General features: G+C 32.0%; 1 protein-coding gene across 2 annotated transcripts in view; it reads left to right on the top strand.

The window, feature by feature from the left end:
- Positions 1-2716: 2716 nt before the first annotated feature.
- LOC111051798 (sulfate transporter) overlaps positions 2717-9517 on the top strand; it is a 47037-nt gene continuing 40236 nt past the window's right edge. The window contains exon 1 of one of the 2 annotated variants that reach the window (XM_039441835.1): positions 2717-2902. The gene's annotated coding sequence lies outside the window, so the exon portion shown is untranslated. Of the gene's footprint in view, positions 2903-5848; positions 6063-9517 lie in introns of those variants that run through there. The other variant, XM_039441834.1, reaches the window with a different exon arrangement.

The raw sequence follows: 9517 nt of genomic DNA, 5'->3' as shown, positions 1-9517 counted from the left end.
AGTCGTAAGGAAATGCGTAAAATAGTGATAATATACATTAATTTCTCACTTTCAAGAGCGGATATCTCAGAAACTATGAGAGATATGGAAAAAATGTAAAGGACAAAACTTGTTGGTAATTTTGTAAGCTTCAATTTTGCACAGAATACAAATGTTCATAAGATGCATAGTTTCCGAGATATATGCGAAAAATTAAAAAAATGGTACTTTCAAACCACCCCCACCCCTTTGGCACAGGGGGTGGGGGTGAGGATTTTTGATATGTTAATCCTCTTACTATCCTTAAAAGAGCTGTGGAGTTGAAAATTATGTTCCAAACTTTTCCCTCTATAATCTTTTGTTGACTGGTCTACAGAGCAAATTACAATCAATATACGATAATCGATTGAGAATGTCCAGATGTAGGCCCTATGCGATCCTGAAAGTCCCTAGAAATAGCTACTCCCTTCCAACAAGGTCCAATAGATAGAGGTCATCACATCAATGTTAATTTTCGAGCAAAGGCATTCACGTCATCAAGTTTTCAGTTTATCATGAATCAACCGGGTTGGAGCGTCTCAGTTAGTCGAAATCTCAGTTCTTCAAGATCCCGTTTCATGAGCAAGTTCTCCAGCCCTGGGGGCTCACTAGTATCATACATAAATCCAAATGATACCGTATCAAAACATTTATTCTAATAATGATACTATATTACCATTTAAAAGCAGAATCACAACCTCCAACCCTATCATTTCACATCAATAAATATAGCCTTCAAGTTCATGTTAAAGGCAATTAGTTAATGTTTAGAGCAATAATAGATCCACGACAGTTTGCAACGCTGTAGCTCACTGTAGTTGATTCGTGATCAACTTTACTTGGCTCCGTGTATCATCCTGCAATGTAAATTTGATGCCGAGAAATTCGACAAACTGAACGGCTCAACTTTCCACTTGTTTCAGTTTCTCAAGAAACGGACGAAGTTGGCACTTGATTAACTGAGATCGTGAGGAACTGAGACCCTCCCGTTACAAACTACTCGATGACGGATGTATCAGCAGATCCTGAGCAGCAGAATTATGTTATGCTGCAGTCAATATTCAAAGGATTGCAGTATTATTACACATTATTATAGTGGTAAAATATCCTAATATTACATACAGGCTAAATTTACAATTGGATATTCACAGTATATGAATGATTAACCATTGGATGACTGATTATAATAATTCAGGTGAAGAAGGCCGTTAGATAATTGATTGAAATTGCATAAATAGTCTGCATTGTAAAGTACTTAGAGAAGAGGCCAACAGGTTTTCATGAAATGAAGTCAGTTTGATGATACTACTTTCGCTTGGAAAAATCGAGAAATTATGGCAAGAAATAAAATTTGTTAAAAGCACTTTAATTGAACAGAAGGAAAATGATTTAGAAATTGTGTACGGAAAGTGATGTACTAACCGCAAGGAGCATTACTTGCCGTGAAAGGACGATTCGGTTATTGAGTCAATCACTAATCAAGTCTTAATCAGTCACTTGATCATCAGCCCGCATCATTCATTTAATGAACCTTGAAAATATATACAAAAAATAAACCTAACTCCATCGGTCCAGTCGTGTAGTCAATTAACTAATCAGGATGACGGATTTTTTGTCAACTACTTGAACGTGAAAAAAATGTATTAATGACGTACCTGATCTTTCACCGATAAACTAGCTTGGCGAAAGTTATCGACACATCATTATACTCTTTTTTCTAATGAATACATTATGTGTTATTTTATAAAAGAATACATTTTTATATCAGCTATTCTATATTCTTTACATCTTAAAGATATTCTATCCTTTTCAGGTCATCTCTACGTTCGGTTTTTGATCAGGAGGGAGTATGTTAAGGGTTAATCTTACAAAGAAATGATATTCTTTGTTAATGATACTCTAGTTTCTATACTATCAATAATCTTGGGTTCTATTTTTCTATGGTCTTAGTTTCGATAACCAGTTGCATTATTTGACGTTGCTATTGCTTCTATGTATTTTTAAATTGTATCTGAATGTTCATTTAGGAACATTTTTCCAGATGTATCTTTCGGATACATATGTTGTAGCCTCGATTCGATAAATCAGGTGATAACAAAGAGAGTTCATACTGTGTGGTATGAAAATAATTATTATTGATAAAGGAAAAATAACAAAACAGCTGTGCACAATGGACGTTACTGTATAGAATTTAGACTGGTTTAAGCAATCTCTATAATATGAATAAACGATCAAACAAACAAAAATAGGTATTCGTGAAAAAAGAGTATTTTCGGTGCGTGAAATATTATGTTTTATTGGTGGGAATAAGTTACAGGCAACTGGAGTTGGATAAAATATAAAAAAAAATTTTCAGTTGTAGCAGAATAAGCTATAATTATTATTCATATAAAGCATAAACGACATGGAAACCTATATGAAATTATTCATCTTACCGGATTTCTTCATGAGATCCATAAAAAATAGTGTCTTCAGACAAAATTAAGAGCCTTATTACGCAAATTGAAAGCCCGCTTGAAAATAATTGAAGAACGAATGCAAATTAATGTGCCCGCTGTTTCTAGTTTGGCACGCGAAATGGTTTTTTGTTTTGTTATTAGCTGTATGTTATTTATTCGACTAATAAAGCGGGAGAGTGAGAAGTTATGGAGGGAGGTGCGGTTACTATAGTGATGGCGAGAAATATGTTAGCATCTGAACAGTTTATCAATGGTAGTAAGAACGGTAGGCCGAGCCGGCTATAGTAGAATGACTTCGGCTTCACTTAATTCAGTGTGATCATAGAGAGAAAAGATACCGTTGAATTATATTATACTTGTATTATTTGTCTGTGGTGTGATCTCTCCAGTGAACTCTGACAGTCCAGGCTTCAACATCATCTGTGGTGGGTATAATATTTGCAATACTTTTCTTCCAAATAGTGATAGCCTTTTGATAGAATAGTCTTCTAGTTTATTTTTCCTAGTCCAGTTTAGTTTTTGAAAAACAAAACAGAGACTGAGAGAAATCATTGAAAAATTCAACTAATAAACGTCTGCTGTACTCTACAATATTTTCAGAAAAAATATTATACTTATACGCGACGTTGATTATTTCGCTTCAGACTCTGTTCTGTATTACCATAGAAAAAGATACCATTGTCTTATTAGTCTCTGCATTCAGAGCTATTTGGAAAGATCGGTTGGTTAGTTTTCGAAGTTTGTCTCTAATACATGATGTACGGTATGCTTCAGTTTTCGCTCATTATGTTCTAGACTCGTATTTTTTTGTCAATGAACTTATGTATTTATTATAACATCTTTCAGGCAATAATTCAGTACCGATATAATCATTATCAGACCTTTAAACCAAAATCCACTCCAGAATGACTAGTATTAGAAGATACTGTACATAGACGGACTCGTAACACAGATCAATGAACAGAATAAACGTTTGACGACCTTATCATTGTTTTAAAATATTTTAAAGTGATCATTTTGGGAGTTAATTTCACGGTTGAATAATGTTCACGTGTTCTATTATCTATGTTCGTATGAGAGTCAAACATCCATACTTTTAAATTTTATCAACCAGGAGCACTATTTAGACTTGAAAGTAGACAAGTAGTAGATTATGTTGCACTATAGACTTTGTATAATCAGCCAAAATGAATAATTAAATCAAAAGTAAAATCAAATAATTAAATTTATGATGGAAGAAAGTGAAATTTGACGAAAAAATTTATTACCATACCCATCTATTCTCATGGATAATATTGTTTGTACTTGGAGAGAGTTTAATACGTGTTAGAAAATTATTCCTGGATGAAGTCAATGCACTTTGCAATATTGCAATGCTGTAGTTGACAGAAAGCTCTATAAGTTACAAAAAGGCAGACATAACTATTGAGTTGAATGGAAGCTGTAGACTGTAGACTTGAATTCTGAAAAGGATCTTCTCAGATAAACAATGATTTAAAGGAATGAATGATCTGAAATAATTTCAGTGCTTTCATTAAATTATTTTCATAAATGTTCGAAAAGTTGATTAGATTTATTCAAGTTCTTTAGTTTCCTTCGATAGTTCTCTAGAAGATGTTTTATTTTTTTGGAGTATAAATGGCATGGCAAAATGTAGCACAAATCAGAATGGTGATTCAATCTAAAACAAATACTAATTTGGGTTCTCACTGAACTGTACCCTGTTCTCCAATCACTAAACAGTGTTATACTGTATTGTCAATTAGAAAAACTTATATTATGCACTAATAATGCATTCATTTCAACCAAATAAATTAGTGGTTCTGTGAACAGTAGACCTCACGCAGTTTTCTCATCCACAAGTATCTGATGTCACCTGTTTGAAATGTTAACAAACTCATTTCACGTTTGAATTTGTATTTCATATGATATAATTCATCCAGTTCAGTGATAATCATCCGATCTGATGAAAATTAATCTTTTACAATCAAAAATATTATAATTTCTTCAGCATTATTATTTAGTTCATTTGGTTATTTTTAATCACTTATTAAATTAGTTTTTTCAAATGTGAGAATATTGATTCTGATAGGCACGCATAATAATTCCATGACTGCAAAACAAAATATTGAAACCAAAGACCTTAAAGATGCATACCTCTTTAAGGTCTTTGATTGAAACTATAGACCTTATAGAAATAGAGACGGCTTCTCTAGACATCTGTGTAATCCAGTTGTCAGCTGATTGATTATGAATTATTCTATAGTCTGATTAATCCTATCTTCAGAGTAGATGATATAATAGTGATATCGGAGTATGGAGGAATTCCTTTTTTTTTCATATTATCCTTAAAATGCAGAATTTCAAAAAACCTTGTGTATCGACGCGCAGTTGAAAAATGAATATTCCTGCCAAATCTCATCGAATTCTATCAACGCGTATGGCCGTAATTGCGTTACATACATACATTTATACAGACAAAAGAAAATCCGAGTTAAAACATCACTACGTTCGGTCAATTATAACATATCGGTCCTAAGCCATACGACTCAGATAAGCCTTAAAGCATAAAAATTCATGAAAATATGTATTAAACTACTGTACACTAAACGAATTTACTAAAAATAAAATTGTTTTCGGAGACACTTTTATTGGCAATATAAGTTAATACATCATTCTTAGTATAAGCGCGTGCTTTATGCCAGGTAGGCCAGCACATGAATATTAATCATTTTTCAAATTAAGACTTTTTATGAAAGGGAAATATAATATGATAATAAAGTGACCTATTTTATTGATTTATAGCGAACAACTCATGTGGAAATCCGTTATAATCCCACATTGATAAATTCTCATCTGCTATGATGGTAAATACTACTAATCTTCAGCACCACTCATAAAAAACATAAGCGTTTCTCATTCAATCAATTCTGACAGTTTTATGTGAATTCCACTATAGCGAAAACAAGATAAATTTGTATCTTGCAGTTCGGAGATTAATAATTATTCATAAATGATAAATATTTCCTCATGATCAATAATCCTATCACTTGCTCTTTCTCTTATTCATCTCACTTCTTCTTCATATTTACAGTGTTCATTGCAATTACATACTGACTTTATACGCGTACACTTTACCGTAATAAATGTGCATAGCCTTTAACCTGCCTCAACCGTTTTCTCGAGTACATTGTTATAAATTAACTGGTTGTTGGCAGAAATATATTTAATCGAAAAAATTGTTTTTGTTGTTTTGTGAGTATACCAGAGAAGACGACCTTCTCTGCAGGAGAGGAGTGACTGAGAGACAACTCTGTGAGATAGTCTCTCTCAATGCTCTCCCACTCCCATACACACACTGTCATACAGATAACTCTACCTCTACTGGTCTAGGTCTACCCAACTCTCAGCGGCTTCGCTGCAGTGTTTACTTTGTGCGTTTGCATGCAACTTGGGGGGATCGGACGTGTTTCAAACTATAATGTGTTTAGGTTTTTCAAAATATTTGAGCATTGATTTTTTCATCCAAAACAGTTCACTTAATAAGTAGAAATAACTTCTGAATGTTTTCTCTCTTTTAATAAGGTAAGTGAATATATATGAATATATTATAATTCAATCTTTTGTTTGGAATATATATGAATATATTATAATTCAATCTTTTGTGTGGAGTGATTGTGTAGGATCGGCAGTTTTATGAGAATCTATTCAACTAGAATAATACATTAGTATAATTAAAATTTTAGAATTTATCCTATATTTATCAATTTTAGAAGAATCTTTCCTTTGTTAAACCAAACTCCAATATTCTACTAAACATAAATGTGAAACACTTCGAATTAAACTTTCAATTAAAGAAAGTATTTCGATTTAAAATTTAAAGTCTTACCAGAGTTTATTAAGATCCAATTTGAAGACTAAAAGATGATAGGCTGAAACATTGTAGGAAATATTTTAATGGAACCAATATATTAGTGAAAGATTTATAATGATTCGACTTTTCATTTTCATGAACTATTGCTTTTTTATGGAAAAAATATATTAGGCTAATTATAAATGTCGTATGAAATTGATACTAATAATCGGTTTCATGTTCAAATTCAAATATTTTTTATTCCATACATAATACAGGTTACATTGCAATACAGAGCATGTTTTACTGGAATACCCCTACAAGACTATTCGACTAAGTGTAGGGGGTAAATGTATCTTGTGTTCAATATCATAATAATTTTTCGATTTCAAATCATGAAAAATCATTTCAAATCATGAGCTTGGGAGTATTAATAGAGTACCGTACGGTAGTAATTTTCAAAAAAGTTGGTATTCGAGTCTGGTTCAAGTTCATTATCTTGAATACTGTTGGTGAATCCCACACAATAATGACCACAAATGAAAATCATGAATATGATGATGCAATGATCACAAATAATACAATGGTTTAAATTCAAACACAAAATGAAACTTACAGGCCTATTCAGCAATTTGATTATCAATAAATAAAAATAATGAGATAAGATTAGCCAAGATATCATATGTTAGTAAAGTTCAATAGTAATTTTCATAAACTTAAAATGAAGTATCAACTATTTGTAATAAAAATAACATCAAGATTGATATCATATTTTTTGAATAGCTCGTTTGAGAGAGCAATAAAATCATAATTATTAACAGATATAATATTATAGGATGGAGATAGGAATAAATTTTCATACAGAACTGAATAAGTAGTTTCTATCTGAATAGAACTCTTCCTCAAACACATAAGTTAGCTATTATGTATTTTAAAAATCTCTAATATTCTTTTGTGAAGTTTACGTGGAAAAATACATGGGAGACAGTACCTTCCACAATTTAACAATATAAGCGTCTACAATTATTTCAAAAGAATAAAATACCTTTCAAGAAACCATAACTTTGTTAAAGTGATACTTTTTAGTACTACTGGGAGTCTAGTTTCTCATTTGAATTCTCTTAGTTGATTTCTTTATTGTTCAAAACTTTCCAGATTTTTGTACTTTATCTCGATAGTCAATATTTCAAACTTAAAGCTCAGTTGTTATATCATATTGGAATTTTATATTCTCTCGTATATAATGTTCATTTTGTTTTTGAATCGTAATCAACAGATTAATTGAAATGAAAACATTCTTTATAAGATTCTTTAAAACATTCTTTAGGCAGAGTAAGAAATTATAAACGTATCTAAATCCCATGAATAGAGTATTTATAGTGATTATAGAATTTACCAGTCAAGAAATGACACTTCAATTATTTTCGGTTCTTATTAAAAGATCAATAGTACTTTTGAGATTCTAATTCTCAAATTCAGTTGAGAGCACTTACTTACTTGAAAGCACTTGAACTGAAAACTTCTGAAGATCTACAGGAAATTCCTATTGGATTGCAGTAAATGAGTGTATAAATAACGTGAGATGAGAGTGTTATGAATGTGGATGTTTTTCAAGTATATCCCATCAACAAACACTTGAGATCCTCTCGAACTTGTACTACATTGTTGCATGGCTTGGAAAGTTTTTATTTATAATAATTTTGCTCATATATTTTGATACATTGTGCCCAGCAGCGCTGGAACTCAAGCAAAAATACAGTAAAATTAGAACAGAATTCACGATTTGGTTTGGGTTTCAAGTTGAGTCCAAACTATCAAAAAATATAAATCCAGAGCAAATTCCAATCCAACACTTCCAACTGCAACATTGTAAAGAACTCTCAAACAGAAATGTTTGTTATTTCGAGGGCTCTCTTAGGCTCAACTCACACTCACGTGACTCAGGTCGAAAAGAGACTCGTCTCTAGTCGAGAGCATCTGTTTCCAAATGGTGACACTCAGACCAGTCGACTCTAGTCTCCGCGACTGTCACCAAATGGTGACACTCAGACCAGTCGACTCTAGTCTCCGCGACTGTCACCATTTTGAAAACACATGCTCTCGACTAGAGTCGAGTCTCTTCTCGACCTGTGTCGCGTAAGTGTGAGTTGAGCCTTACTCTCTACTCATAACTCGGCTAATTCAAACACTCAACTATGTTGAACAGACACCGACAAAAAAATATTTGGATGTATTTTTTCTTAATTAATAATTTGTTTGAATTGAGAGGATCATGGGAAAATGGTTGACAATCATCTGGATCATAACCATGTCTCAGAATCATGTGGGGATGATCGTCAGGAAAACATTTCAAATGAGCAAACTGGACAGTGTAAATTACATGAAATAGTGTTAAATTAGATGAGTGTCATTCATTTCAATAGCATCTGTAATGGATTTTTTTGTAATTACTTCAGAAACTTTGTACAAGAAATTATCAAATGATTGTTCTACTAAATTCTGGAGTTTCCTTTCCTTAGACAGTAACAAGTAATTCTGCATGTATTTCGGCACTTTATATAGAGCTACTCTGTCAAAAATATCGAAGGCTATTTATTTAATTGTAGGTGAGACAACATTTCCAAATTAGACATTTCCTGTCATGATATTCAAACCGTCTCGTTTACAAATAAAAGGTATTTCCAAATTACACGCTTAATATTTGCCACGGAAAAAACGTTTAATTGAGAATGTTTTTGATAAGTTCTTACAATTTCCTCGCCAATTTAAAAAAGTTTATTTCCGTATAAAGATTGTTGCTTAATCATATCGGTTTCATCAGTCAAAGACTGAGGTTGAGAATCCAAGTGCTGAGGTTGATAGCTGATTATCACCCACATTACTTCTACTCATTCATGCATATCCAAGGTAAAAACTCATAGTTTTCATTGTTTTACATATAACATATCACCATTTCTATATTCGTTCTGTTTATTGGTAGGAATATTTTTAGTTTTTCTTCATAGATATTTTCTATTTCATCAAATCTTGATTGAATTGATTATTTATAATAATGCTACTATAAAATATGGAAATTCTTCCAAAGGTTATTTATATTCACACTTGAACAATCATTGCATTGAAGTATCCTATATCCAAAGCTTGAATACCTATAAGTCAATACTAGACTTTAATTTAAGTGAATATC

This window comes from Nilaparvata lugens, chromosome X, assembly GCF_014356525.2.
Source record: "Nilaparvata lugens isolate BPH chromosome X, ASM1435652v1, whole genome shotgun sequence".
NCBI classification, from domain to species: Eukaryota; Metazoa; Arthropoda; class Insecta; order Hemiptera; family Delphacidae; genus Nilaparvata; species Nilaparvata lugens.
Note: the sequence above shows the minus strand (reverse complement) of the source record. Positions and strands in the feature narration are given on the sequence as shown.